General features: G+C 42.0%; 1 pseudogene; it reads left to right on the forward strand.

Moving 5' to 3' along the window:
• LOC101570878 overlaps window positions 1-3,201 on the forward strand; it is a 4,464-nt pseudogene extending 1,263 nt beyond the window's left edge.
• The last annotated feature ends 9,214 nt before the right edge of the window (window positions 3,202-12,415 follow it).

The following is a 12,415-nucleotide window of genomic DNA, read 5'->3' on the forward strand; positions in this document are numbered from 1 at the left end:
AATAAAATTTAAAAATAAAAAAAGAAGTGGCATGCATTTCATTTATGAGAAGCTAAACTGGGGAGTCCAGCTTAATCCCAGGAGATGCCAAAAGACATGATCCTGTTTGCTTGGGAAAAACAAATGGAATTGGTGAACGTTTAGTATTAACATTAGATTCCAAAATCTCCCCTTATCACAATATATATGTTGCATTCTTCTACACAAAGGATACACCGTGGCCTACGAAGGACAAGGCCTAAATCTATCCAACAACTGCACTGAGTTCAAAGACAATGGAGTACACAGAGTTCTCATTATGTTCAATTATCTTTTCTTGTGATTTAATTCTTTTTTTTTTGGTACTGGGGATTGAACTTAGGTCTTTGTGCTTGGCAGGCAAGTGCTTCAGCCACTGAGCTATCTCCCCAGTCCCCTCTAATTCTTAAGTAAGTAAAATAAGTAAATTTTAAAAATTAAGCAAAAATAGAAGCATCTAAACATATAATTTTTTTTTAAATTTTTTCTTCACCCATACAGTGCATGTATAGAGAAGGAATGGTCCTATCATGGTTGCTGTTAACACCTAGTTTCTGGAAGAAACCTTGGCCTGAGTATGAAATCTTGATCTAAGTGTGCCTTAAAGTTGGTTCAGTGATTCCCAGTTCCTTGTAAGCATAGTCAGGATGGAAATCTTTAGCAGTAGATAAGCCCTTCATTCTTGATTCCTGGACTCAGCAAGTAAAAGTTGACATTAGGGAAAACCTGTAGAAGCCCAGAAATAACTAACATATTAAGTGAAAGTCCCAGCACTTGAGTGAAACAGCCTTATGAAGGTGTATCTACAGCACTAGCTTGGGAGGATAGTTTGCAGATTTGGAAGACATCTTTTAAGGATACAGTTTATATATTGAGACAATAGCCACTATGTATTGTTTTTCTGGTTATCTAAATATTGATTGCCTGACTATGAAACATCAGATGATTATGAGACCAGAATTGCTGATCTCATCCCGAGTGGGTTAGACTCAGAAAATTATGAGAAAGTGTGGGCACAGCAGCCCACTATATAATAGAAGAGGTGCATGCAGAACCGAGCTAGGCAGGTACAGACAGCACACACAGAAGCCATAGACATTGTTCCATGGTCATGACACCCACCTTTGGGGAACCTATTCAATTCACATATAAATGTATCTTCCCCTTGAGGGAAAATATCACCCCTTGAGGACATCTGCCACCCAGTAGTGGTAAGCTGATGACATCAAACCCATCTACACTGGAGGCATGATGTAATCACCTCAAGAGCACTAACTAGCTACTTAGTGGCAGGTTAATTTACCAGAGCTTTTCTACCTTGGTGTGTGTATAAGGGAGTGATTTAATATAATGGTGCATTGGGTTGGTCATAGTATATTGCTCATCACCACCATCTGATTGCCTCCAGAATGTTTGATTTCTTGTCTTGACATTCTACAGAACACCTCCTCAGATAAGGAACCCAGTGCATAGTGAAGAAAGTATAACAATGATATACACTCATAGCACCTGCTAGTTTGACCATATAGATGTTCACTAAAAATCTTTAAGGTGTTGGCCTGATGGCATATTGGCAACAGCATCCTGATTGCTCAGCTAAGTCATCATCATGCCCATGTTACATGAGTCTTTTGGTACCATCTTTAAAGATGTGGTGTGTTCAGGGGTCTAGTGAGTTAGTGCAGTGGCCTAAGTGCCAACTTAGGCAAGTGCAGGGACCATGGTTCAATCCCTGGCACCACATGCCATGCCTGCCCCACCCCAGGGTCCAGGTGTGGTGGTGCACATTTGTAATCTCAGCATGGGGGAGGCTGAAAACAGGAGGATCACTGTATGAGCTATGTAGTGAGACCCTGTAACAGCCGAATATATAAAAGAAGAAAGAAAAGATGTGGTGCATCTGAGATGTAACAGTGATCAAAATATACACTGAATACTTAAATTTAAAAATCATCACACTAGTTCTACTGGCTAGACAAGGCAACAACATCTCTGCTCCCAGACATGGGTCCTTGGGCTTCTTGCCTTGGAAGCACAGCCGCAGCATCGAGTCAAGGTGAAGAGCTTCCCCAAAGCTGACCCTTCCCAACCCATCCACCTCACAGCCTTTCTGGGCTGCAAGGTTGGCATGACCCACATCGTGCACTAAGTGGAGAGGCCAGAATCCAAGGTGAACAAGAAGGAAATTGTGGAGGCTGTGACTATCGTGGAGACACCACCTATGGTGATTGTAGGTGTTATGGGCTATGTAGAAACTCCTTGAGGCCTCTGAAACTTCAAGATAGTCTTTGCAGAACATATTAGTGAGGACTACAAAAGGCACTTCTATAAAGTACTGACATAAATCTAAGAAGAAAGCGTTCACCAAGTACTGAAAGAAATGGCAGGATGACATGGGCAAGAAGCAGCTGGACAACAACTTTAGCATCATGAGGAAGTACTACCAGGTCATCTGCCTTACCGCCCACACCCAGATGTGCCTGCTCCCACTTCAGCAGAAGAAGGCCCACCCCGTGGAGATCCAGCTGAATGGTTGCACCATGGCCGAGAAGCTGGGCTGCACCTGGGAGAGGCTGGAGCAGCAGATCCCTGTGAGCCAGGTGTTCGGACAGGACAAGATGATCGATGTCATTGGGGTAACAGGGCAAAGGCTACAAAGAGGTCACCAGTCACTGGCACATCAAGAAACTGCCCTGTAAGACCCATTGAGGGCTCTGCAAGTTTGCCTGTATTGGAGCATGGCAGCCTGCCTGTGTGGCCTTCTCTGTGGCCCATGCTGGACAGAAGGGCTATCATTACCACAAAGAGATAAACAGGAAGATCTATAAAACTGATCAGGGCTACCTCAGCAAGAACAGTAATCTGATCAAGAACAGTGCCTTCACCGACTATGACCTGTATGAGAAGAGCATCAACCCTCTGGGTGGCTTTATCCACAACAATGAAGTGACCAATGACTTTGTCATGCTGAAAGGTTGTGTGATGGGGACCAAGAAGCAGGTGCTCACCCTTCACAAGTCCTTGTTGGTGCAGACCAAACAGTGGGTTCTGGAGAAGATCGACCTCAAGTTCATTGCCACCACCTCCAAGTTTTGCCATGGCTGCTTCCAGACCATGGAGGAGATGAAGGCATTCATGGGACCACGCAAGAAGGACTGCATTGCCAAGGAAGAAGGCATGTAACAGCAGGAACACCTTCTGTGGCTGGTGGGGTCTCAATGAAAGCTGTTTTCTAGTGGAAAGAATAAAAATTATCACACTAAAAACACATTATCATTCATCCCCCTCAAAATACTCCCCCTTTCTATGAACACATGTGCCCCATCTTTCTTGCTACTTTCTGAAGCAGTTGTGGAAATGCTCTTGACTGTCTCCATGAGGTGTGCTCAAAAAATGGTGAGTGCAGCTGCCAAGTGCCATCTAAAGAAAGACAGGATTGTGTAAAACCAAAAAAGTACAGTGTGTCTTCATCTACCTTGTTCAATGGATCTGCCACTGTGTGACTTATGGCCCTTCCTTGAAGTCAAAGTGACCATGAAAGGCAAACATTTTGAATCAGTTGAGGACACTGAGACAATTGCAAGGGCACAATTACAGATGCTCTGAGAGAAGATTTCCAAAACTGCTCCAGAAAGTGGCAAGAATGGTGGGTTACATACATCTGAGGTTAAAGGGGATTTATTGCAATGTCTTTTATGTAATACATTCTTAAAACTCAAATTTAACCATATTTTTTGTCACACCTCCTATGGTGGTTCCATATTATAGCACATAATATGGGGCTGTATCTATGATAATTTGAATACACGGGCGGGGTCGGAAAAGTGAAAGTGAGAGCTTATCATTGCACTCAGTGGCCTTCATAATGACCTTGTGCTTCATGTTCCTCAACCTTCCCCTTCATTACTGAAGAGGTCCTCATTTCCAGGAGGCTTCTTTTGACCAGAGATACAGAAAGTATTTCAGTCAACCTGAAGTTACAGCTGCAGTGTGGTCATTTTTGGACCCTCATGTTGGTGGACCAGCAAGCAGAACAAGCACACTGCTTACCTGGAAGATACGGAGTTGCCTCGAATCTTGCCTGCAGGATGAATAAACCTGGGATTCGGGATTCACTGGAACATCTCTTGCACACTTCCCTATTTGGTTGAAAGCAAGCATGGTTTCAGCAACCCTAAACTGGTGTGAAGCTCAGGCCACTTCCACAGGCAGCTACCTGAGATCAGAGGAAGTAGAGGCTGAGGAGAAGGGTGAGAGGAGCCAAATGTGAAAATGTGGGCTGTGGTTTCACATCCTAACCCTTTGGGGAAGTTTTTGCTAGTATATTTGCATTTTATAAATCATGATAAACTGGCTTTGAACAGGCAGGTCTAGGGAAGGAGAAAGTGGATTGAGGGAAATTAGTGGCAACACGTCGCTTACTGTGGTACAAGCTATGTCGCTGTGACTCAGGTCTCTTTCAGTTGCCAGTGCCTTAGTCTGTGTGCATGAAGCCCTGGTGGACTTTCTCCAGAGGTCGGACATCGCTTGTCCTGTGCCTGCAACAAGCTGGACTCACTGAGTGCTCTGCCCCGCTGCTCGTGCCCAGGGATGGGAGGGTGTCTGCACCACTCTGCTAGCCAAGGAATCATCCCTTTGTATGGTGTATTAGTCAGGAATGTTCAAGACATACAGTGATGTGTGTGTGTGTGTGTGTGTGTGTGTGTGTGTAAGAGAGAGAGAGAGAGGGAATGAGAAAGACAGAGAGAGAAAAGGAGGGAAGGAGATTTAGAAATTGGTTCCTACAACTGCATGAGCTAACAAGTACCAAGTTTCTCAGGCAGAGGAGAAGGCTTGGCATTCAGCGAGCAGATAATGTTATGGTCTTGAGCCTCCAACCTGAGACAGCCCAGTAGGCTGAAAATTCAGACAAGATCTCTGTGAGGCAGTCTTGAGCCAAAATTCCTCTTTGGGGGAAAACTCAGTCTTGGTTCTTAAGGCGATCATCTGCATGGCTGAAGTCCCCCAATACTGTAGAGGCTACTTTAAGTTTATTAATTATAAATGTTAATTATAGCTAAAACATACTTTTGCTGTAACATCTAAACTAATGTTCAATAAGCAAGGAGCTTGAAATCATACTTTAACCAAAGAAACACTCAAAATTAGCCACATGTCAGGGCTTGTGTTTTAAACTATTGCCAGGCAGTTTCTTGAGATTTAGCTTTAGTCACTTTATTGACGTTATTGGTTTTCTTGTCTTCCCTTTATATACCTCTCTAATAATACATTTTGCACACATCTGAAAGAAAGCACGCACATTTAACTCTTTGTAAGACTAATCATTATTCAGTTCTCAAATATTTATGGTAGTGAAACTTCTGTAGATTAGATTAACAGGTAAATTACACAGTTCATTGGCTGATTCCCCAAACTATCATGTTTCCTGTATTACTGTCAACATCATTTGATAGCTGCTACAGAATACCATGGGTCTGAGACTCAGGGATGCTGGCCGGCCTTCGCAGCTGGGGAAGGTGGGGAGGGGGATGTGGAGAGTCTCACCGGTGAGCCGGCAGAGGTCTCCGTATCCCTCGGAAGAACCTGGCGGGAGATCTAGAAACTGGCAGAAAGTTTGATGCAGCTCTTGAAGGAGCCTAGGCAGCAAATTGGCGCTGGCACAGGGACACTCCCAAAAAGCCCCTGGCATCGCAGGGCTGGTGCTGACAGGCTGCTGCAAGCTGTGCTGAGGCTGTTGGAAGACAAGCAACAAATCCTTTATTCATCTTGCTTTCTTGTGGGGGGAAGGCAGGTGGGAGGGCACCTCTGCATTTCAATTTGCTTTTGTTTTGTCTTGAAACTAGAGGACTGAGGGGATGATACATAAAGGGATGGTAAAGGGAGAGGGGCTATAAACTAACCAACCTACGTTAAAAATCATTTTTAATATTTCATTTGGCTCAATATAGGAATAAGAAAACTCAGATCTTTGAAATTCAAGGTAAAAGGAGGGTATTAGTGAAGTTTGACTTCTCCCCTCTCATGTTCTAACTTGATAGCCATCTCCCAGAGACTTTAAATTTTGTTACTCATGTAAAATGAAAGAGGCATTTATATGCCTGTGTGTAGAAAAAATGACCATATTAGTCAGCTTTTAGTCTCAATGAAAAAAATACCTGAGAATAGCAACTTAATGATCAAAGGTTTACTTTGGCTCATCGTGTCAGAGGTAGAGCAACGTGGTACCAAAGTGCAGGAAGCAGAGCTGCTTTCCACATGGCAACCAGGAAGTAGAGAGGGCGAGGAAACCTGAGAAGAGTGGTGTAGTCCATCAGGGCTTACAACGGAGACAGCTGAACACAGGACATGTAGTTCACAGAATTATTTTATAATAGTCACCCAAAGAATCAAGTAGAAAAGAGTATAGGAAATCTTTCCACATGCTAAAGACCTAAAGAGTCCAGCTAAGGGCCCATATCCAACAGCAATGCTCTGCACAAATGCAGCCAAAGACCTAGAGCCCATGACAATGCAACCCCGATCCCCCACGAATCCAACTGAGGAGGCCTAGGGCCTGGGATAATGTCCTATGCAAGTCTTTCATACAGATATGCACTAGAAAGGCCCAAAGGTCAGGGGTGGGAGCTAGAAAGTCTGTGCCAGGAGGGTAAGAGATGTACACTGGAGCCAGAATCAACGTTTAAAGTAAGGACCCTGAGTTCCTTGGAAAGTGAGAAGAGCTGAATTCATATCAGCAAAACCAGCATGACAAGCTCCTCCAGGGGAGCAATTTGCCCCACTTCCTGTCCAGTTCTTGTTTTTATGTTGTTGGTAACAATCTTCAGGTCGGCCCTCCACACCCAGAACCGTGCTGATTCAGTTCAGCTGCATGTTACAAGTTGACCACCGGTTATCATCCACCACAGAGAGGCAAGAGACAAGATATGGTAGCTAACGTCATTCTGCCATGACCCACTTCTTTAGCTGAGCCCTACTCCACAATAGCCCACTTGTCTATGAACTTGTCAGTGGGTTAGTCTGATCAGCAGGTTGCATGGTCACAATCCCCTTAGTTTCCTAAGTGCATCACCTGGCCTGATCCAAGCAATCACAATAACCAGTGCTAATCTAAATCTATTGTGCTAAAGATCTTACAACTTTTGACTCAAACTTCTAAATAGTCCTATAACATATACAGCATTTTATATCCATTTTATCAAAGAGAATACCAAGATATGGAATGACTGTATTTGTATACACCCCATAATTGGAATAGACATACTTGAACTCAGGTTGTCGCCTTAATTTCTTAATTTATCAAGACATTATGCATGTATGGATGAGAGGATTCTACAGTCACTGGCTCACCCCTGGCTTAAGAGAAACAATAAATTATCCAGGACAGATGACTTCTTAGCAGTGCATAGCTCAGCCATTGGAAACAGTTCAGTTCTCATGGCAAGGGTTTTTTCTTTGAGGATAAATTTAATGTTAACCTTATGAAAGACCGTGTTGTCCCCTAGCAGTTATTTGCAGTAAATCTACTAATCAAAAATCTTGAGAGCATGTTAGGTCAAAACCCTTCTTTCACAAGCACAATAGCACAATTTTCAATGACATTATTTTAGTTGATATTTTGTGTCTGTCCGAGGGGTTCACTCATCTGCAGTTATTCTGATGCAGAAGATAATTCAAGAGGAAGGTAAATAAGGACAATTGAACAATCTCTCCCCAGAGTGAGCCATTTATAATTAGACACCACTGTTTCTGTCAGCTGTAGCCAGATCATACTAAATATTTTAAACATATTATCTGTTGTTATGGTTTATGACTGGATATCCCCTCAAAGTTCATGCAGTTTTGGGGTTACAGGGTTTTTGATTAATTCATGGTCCAATGCTGGGATTACAGGTATGAGTGCTACAATTTCCCTGCAGTGGGAAGCTGGCATACAACATAAGGGAGGAAAAAAGCTTGCTCTTTCTGCTTCTCCTCTTGTTCTCTTGTTGCTTTCACTGTTTTCTGCAACCATCAACTGTTGCCCTCTGCCATGTGTCAATCTGCTTTGGAACTAACCAATTATGGACTGGAAACTCTACAAGCTGTGGGCTAAATAAACCTTTCCTTCCCTAATCTGGGTGTCAGGTATTTTGTCTCAGCAGTTAGAGAAAAGTAACCAAGACATCTATGATCACTTCTCTCTTGTTATCTGTGTGTGCATACAACTTATTGTCAATCTGATTCATTTCACTATATTGTTTCTGCTTGTAGACATGATTCACTTTCACTCAGAAAATGGAGATCCTCAAGTTTTATAACAAAAAACCAAAATGAGGCTGGGGAGATAGCTTGGTAGTCTAAGCACCTGCCTGGAAAGTGTAAGGATCTGAGTTCGATCCCCAGTACTGTGTGTTGTGCTAGCCCTGGAACCATGGGCGCACCATACTGGCTACTGAAACTGGGCACATGCCTATAATCCCAGTGCTGGGGAGGCTGAGACAGGAGAATCACTATGGTTCTGAGCTGTGGAGTGAGACCCTGTACCAAATAAAAAAATTAATTAAAGATTTTTTTTTAAATTAAAAAGAAGCAACAAACAAAATGATAGTAGTTTTGGCTAAGGATACTGACATGAAGGAGAACTGTTCTATTGAGTATTCTATGTATCTATCGTCAAAGCTGAAACCCAGTCAGCACTAAGGCACCTGCAGAGTCTCCTTTCCTCTGGGTACATCCCTCAGCCTGTCATGGCCCAAGAGCACCGGCTACTTATTTGACTTTAGTCTACAGTTTATGCACGTTGCTTGGTATCTCTGAGACTGAAACTACAGTAGGTGTGGGAGTGAATGTCAGGTTGTTAATGATTTTGTTTCAGCCTATGTCAAAAGATGTTTTCCAAGTGCAAATAGCTGCCAACTATGTATGAGTGTGTAATTACAGTAAGTGTACTTTTTGCCATATGAAAATAGCTAAGATAGACCACTCCTCTTTTGTGGCATACAGCTCATTATACATGGTGCAAGGAAAGTCAGAGAAATTGTTGTGTTGGCCACAAGTTAAAAAATAACTAGATCTGGGGCCGGGGAGATGGCGCAGTAGGATAAGTGCTTGACGGGCAAACGCAAGGATCTGAGTTCAATCCCCTGTTCTGCCAAAAAAAAAAAAAAAAAAGACTTTGTAGTTGAGCAGGAGATCCAAAAAATAACTAGATCTTTAGCAAAAGAATCACACACTGGGACAAAAAGTTGTTTTGGTCTGATGCTTTCGTGAATCAGTGACTGTGAATCATCAGAAATGCAAGAGACCCCACGACACTTCCCATCATTGGCAAAATTACTGCACATGTCACACATAAAATTAAAAATTAACTTTTCATTTTGAAATAATTTCAAACTTTCAAATATGTTAAAAGACTAATATGAAGCTCTTCTGTGTACACTCTTTAGGTTTCACTGCTTACTAACATCTTTGTTGTATCTATCCCTGCCTGTCCCTCAGTGCCATGTGTGTGAATGTGTGTGTGTGTGCTTCCTTTTTTTTTTTTTCGTATTTTTCTTAGTACATATTTCTTATACATATAGTTATAGTCATCATAATGAATTTGTATCTGTACATGAAATCGCTTGATTCTTCTTTTTTTCTCCCATTCCCTTCCACTCCCTTTAATCCTTTTTCTTTCCCTATTTATAATAGCTTTGCTTCCATTTGTTCCTTGTACTCTTTTCTTTCCTTTGCCCTTCCTTCCCCTGCCCTCTGGTTCCCCCTTCCACTTGTACATGTTCTCTTTACTTCCTAATATCTACCCTCTATTATTCTCCTTCTTTACTCTTTCGATTTCTTACACAAGAGAAATATAGTGAATTGACAACTGGTTCACAACTTGTAACACCAGCTGAACTGAATCAGCGCTGTGCCAGGAGTAGAGGGCTGACCGGAGGATTGCTGCCAACAGCATAAAAAAGAGAACTGGAGAGGAAGAAAGAGGGCTGTTGGCTCTCCTGCAGCTATTGGTTCTCCTGGAGGATCCGGTCATGCTGGCTTTCCTGATATGAACTCTGCTGCTCTCAGCAGCAGAGGAGCTCGGGACTTGGTGTTACTGAGATCGGATATGTTTTGCTTTGGAGGAGCTCTGGTCCTTACTTTGATCATTGCTTTCTGGCTTTAGAGGGGAAGGTGATTCACTGTTCAGTCTCCTGGAGAAGCTTGTCATGCTGGCTTTCCTGATATGGATTTGCCTGTTCTGATCATCAGAGGAGCCTGGGACCTTGTTATCACTGAGCATGGCTGTGGCACTTTTCGGGGGAGTTCTGATCTTTACACTGAGTGTTGCTCCCTGGCTCCAGTGCAGGTCTCTGCAGCCTGCTAGCACAGAGACTTCATCCTGCTGGCGCTGACTTTCTACTTTACACTGCTGACCTTTGGCCTCCAGGGCAGATCCATGTGCCAGGTCTGCGTGCGTTATCATCGTGGGCTCTCTGCCTCTAGTTGGATTTGTGGGGGCACTGTTATTGACTCTAGGTCTTTAGTTGAACTTGTGCAGGACGTTGCCATGAGATCTAGGCCCTCCGCTGCATTCTTTGGGTCTTTAGTTGTGGACAGATTTTCGGGACACTTTTGTGCTTGACTGTTTGGGTGGCTACTATAAAATAATCCTATAAACTATGTCCTGTATTAAACTGTTTCCCTTGAAAGTCCTGATGACAAGCACACTCCTCTCTCTCTCTCTCTCTCTCTCTCTCTCTCTCTCTCTCTCATAAAAAAAATTTAAAAAAAAGAATGAAAAGAGTACTATTTAAACTTATATGTCCAATTTATTTCTTTATCAATTCATCTGTTGATGAGCACATAGGTTGATTCTAAGATCAAGCTAGTATAAAAGGGTGCTGTAAAATGGGTATGCACATATCACTGTGGCGTGCTGTTTTAAACTTATCCAGGAAGATACCTAGGAGGGGAACAGCTGGATCACTTGGAACCGTGGGTTTTAGCTTTTGGAGGAGTTTCCATGCTGATTTTTATAGTGGTTCTGTCAGTTTACACTCCCACCAGCAATGGAGATGGGCTCTTTTTCCCCTACTTGTTATTGCTTGATTTCTTGATGATGGCCATTCTTTCTGGAGTTCGAATATAAATATTTTAACTTGCATGTCTTGGATGGGCATTTTTTCATATAGTAATTTGCTGTTTGTACTTCAGCTGAGAAAAATCTCTTCATTTCAAGCCTTTTTCAGATTGTATCTTTGAATTTGAGAGGTCTGATATTTTTGAGTTCTTAATATATTCTAGAAGCTAGTCCTCTGAGGAGTAACTAGTAAATTTTTCCTATGCTGTAGAATGTCATTTCATTCTGTTTATGATTTCTTTTCCTTTTAATTTAATGGGGTCTCATTTGTTGATTCTATGTACCATTTCCCATGCTAACAGAGTTTTGTTCATAAAATCTGCCTACACTTATGTATTCTGGAGTTTTATCTATTTGTTTGAGTATTTAGATCTTTGATCCACTTCAAATTTTAGCTTAGTATTTTGTGAGAGATATTTAGTGTTCAGCATGTGGAAAACCAGTTTTCCTAGCATTATTATTTTTTTTTTAAGAGGCTATCATTCTACCAGTAAAGGTGTTTGGTCTCTTTGTCAAAGATAAGGTAACTGAATGTGGTTGGAGTTGTTTCTACATTATTTGTTTTTATCCATTGAACTTCAGGTCTGGCTTTTTTTTTTTTTTTTTTTTTTTTTTTTGCCAGCACCATGCTGTTTCTATTACAGTAGCTCTACAATGACTTCAGATCAGATATTGTGTTGCTCCCTGTCTTGCCTTTGTTATGTCCATCAATTCTCTCACTATACTAGTTCTGTAAGGTATGCTGTTCTTATTTTTGTGAAGGATTGTGTTAAATCTGCATCACCGTTCTAAAATATGGGTATTTTCATTATATTGGTTCTGCCTATCAAAGAACAAGACTAGTTTTCCATTTTCTTTCTTTCTTCTTTTTTTTCATCCTCCTGCTTTTCCCATTTGGAAAACAATATGATTCTCTTTCAGGTTTGACTTTTCATTTCAAGAGCATTAAATTCTCAAGCATTTCATGTCCCAATTCCTGCTTCACAGATGTCCTTCACTGTCAATTCTCTCTGAAACAATTTCACTTTTGTGGGATATAACAGAAGAGACCATTTTTTTTTATTTTATTATTTTATTTTAGTTTAATATATTTGGTACAGGATCTAGAGTCTACAGGGTCTCACTACCCAGATCGGACTCATAATGATCCTCCTGTTTTCAGCTTCCCAAGCCCTGGGATTACAGGCACATGCCACCACACCCAGTCTCGGTTTCTGTTTCAGTCACTGTCTCAGCGTGCCCCAGAAGCAGGGCAGGCATGGCATACTGGGGATCGAAATTGCCTAAGCAAATAAA

The sequence above is a fragment of the Octodon degus genome, unplaced genomic scaffold (assembly GCF_000260255.1).
Source record: "Octodon degus isolate 3935 unplaced genomic scaffold, OctDeg1.0 scaffold00134, whole genome shotgun sequence".
NCBI lineage: Eukaryota > Metazoa > Chordata > Mammalia > Rodentia > Octodontidae > Octodon > Octodon degus.